The sequence below is a fragment of the Alligator sinensis genome, unplaced genomic scaffold (assembly GCF_000455745.1).
Source record: "Alligator sinensis unplaced genomic scaffold, ASM45574v1 scaffold343_1, whole genome shotgun sequence".
In the NCBI taxonomy this organism is placed as follows: Eukaryota; Metazoa; Chordata; order Crocodylia; family Alligatoridae; genus Alligator; species Alligator sinensis.
In genome coordinates this window covers 273,595-275,876 of record NW_005841947.1, presented here as the reverse complement: position 1 = coordinate 275,876, position 2,282 = coordinate 273,595, and the positions used below count along the sequence as shown (strand labels likewise).

The following is a 2,282-nucleotide window of genomic DNA, read 5'->3' as shown; positions in this document are numbered from 1 at the left end:
GGGGGGGATGTGTGACAGGAAAGACTTACCCCAGCCTGGCAAGGAATGGAGCCAGCGGGATGACACACAGGAACAAAAGCACGGCAAAAGTTAAACCATGGCGGGAGATGCTGTGTTAAAAGAAAAAAAGGAAAAAGAACAGCGGAGCTCGGAGGAGCCGGGACAAGCTCCTGCGTCAGCGTGGGCATGCTTTATGGCAGCGTGCCAGGGATGATTTCCTAGCTGGCCCCCTGAGACTGGGATAAAAAGCCCGGTGGAAGAACAGCTCTGGGGACTGGAAGCAAATTCCCTGACTGGCCCAGAGTGGCTAGGAACAGAACAGAGCCCCACTGGAGGGACATGGTGGCTTCCCCAGGAAGGGGTTTTCCAAGATAGGCAGAGCCAGACAAGGCTCAGTGACTTACCTGAAGAAGCACCATGGACGTTGGACATCTCTAGCCTCTACTGGATCCAGGTGGGACCTGAAGGGACAAGAAGAGATGGATGTCTGAACCGCAGCAAGTACTGAGCCAAGAAAGAGAGAGAGATGCCAGGAAGCAAGGTAACCCGGGGTCTGGAAGATGCTTAGGCAGGACCAAGTATGGTCAGGGAAAAGTCAGATGAGATAACATCCCAATCCAACCATCATAAATTCAGAGGGACAAAACACCAGAGTTCATACTGTACAAACTCCAGAAATCCGGAAACAACATTTTTGGTTGATGTTGGGTGGAGTGTAGGGGAGGCGGAACCCCAAGTAGGACAGATAATCTGGAAGATTGAAGGAAGATACCAGGAAGGGTGGGACAAACCATCTTCCTCCCAATTACAATAATTTATTCCAGCAAGACATGGCAGGAAAAACCCCCTGAAGAACCTTCCAAGATCTAACCCAGTAACAAGCCTGCCTCTTCCTTAAGCAATGGTGAAACCAGAAAAGGCCCTACAGTCACGGCGCATGGGTGAATGGCACGGGAGAGTACAATAGGCAACTGGTGCCTCTTGACACCAGCCAGCAACCATGGCGGGGGTCCCCCAGCAGCCAATCTCACTGACTGGGGGATCCCCCCTGGGGCCAATCTCAGTCACCAAAAAGCAGCTGCACCGCTTTCAGAACTCCCAAGGCCACTTCCGGAAGTGGCGCAGCCACTTCTGCTGGTGGTCCCACTTCTCAGCCAGCGCTTGCAGAGGCAGCACCGGTGCTCCAGCCTTCCCCCAGCCTGTCACCTAAACAGGGAGCGTGGCCTGACAGGGGGTGCACCAGCGCTCTCAAGAGGTGCATGTGCACCCCCATGCATCCCCTGCGCATCATCACTGCACCCAAAGTATCTAACATTGAATTAAAGAGGAAAGTAGAGGATATGCTCAGTATACAGAAGCCTATATCTATAGCCTTAAACAAACTTCAGAGAGATTTTTGCTACATTGCTGATGCTGTCGAAATTTGGAAGGCACTTCAAGAAACATCGAAGAAAGAAATACCCAACCAGAAAGTTAAACTGCAGGCAATAAAGAAGTGAATGGATCAAGTACTAACTCCACCTCATTTTCTTGTGAACATTCTCAACCCCAGATATAACGGTAGATGCCTAACTTCTGAAGAAGATGATGCTGCCATGGCATGGGCATTTCAAAATCAATCCTCAGTTATGCCAATCATAATACATTTCAGGGCTGGAGGGGAACCATTTAAACCAGGGGCAGGCAATTATTTTGGATGGAGGGCCACTTACTGAGTTTTGGCAAGCCATCGAGGGCCGCATAACAGGCATCCAGGGGCAGATAAATATTAATTATCTAAATTTTTTAGGGGCCCCGCGGGCTAGATAGAATGGTCTGGCAGGCCACATCTGGCCTGCGGGCTGCAGTTTTCCCACGCCTGATTTAAACAGTACAGGCAGTCCTCGGACTTACGACACAATTGGTTCCTGAAAACCGTGTCTTAAGTTGAAACGTCGTAATTCGGAACCAATTTTTTCATAAGAAACAATGTTATAAATGGGGGATTGGTTCTTGAACCAGGGCCTGATACCCTATTTTTACCAAAAATACCCCAGAATTTTGTACTCGATCAATTATGGATGAGTAATATAGCTACATTAATGTATTTATATTGTAAATAGCAATCATATTGATTTGGAAGGACTTCTTGGAGGTGACTTTGCTGGACTTTCTGAAAGGCTTTTGGTTGGACTTTTTGAAGGGTTCTTGGCTGGAGTCTTCTCAGGAGTCTTGGCTGCAGGTTTTTCTGGAGTCTTGTCTGCTTTCTTAAAGAAAGTGTCCAAGGAAGCTTGGACAGATGT

General features: G+C 48.6%; 1 long non-coding RNA gene across 1 annotated transcript in view; it reads right to left on the bottom strand.

Moving 5' to 3' along the window:
• The window catches only part of LOC112549684, a 6,766-nt gene extending 4,821 nt beyond the window's left edge, over positions 1 to 1,945 (bottom strand). Inside the window, exons 1-2 of the long non-coding RNA XR_003093199.1 lie at positions 405 to 1,945; positions 30 to 110 (exon numbers count right to left, since the gene is read on the bottom strand). This is a non-coding gene — a long non-coding RNA (uncharacterized LOC112549684). The remainder of the gene's footprint in view (positions 1 to 29; positions 111 to 404) is intronic.
• Between the last annotated feature and the right edge of the window lie 337 nt (positions 1,946 to 2,282).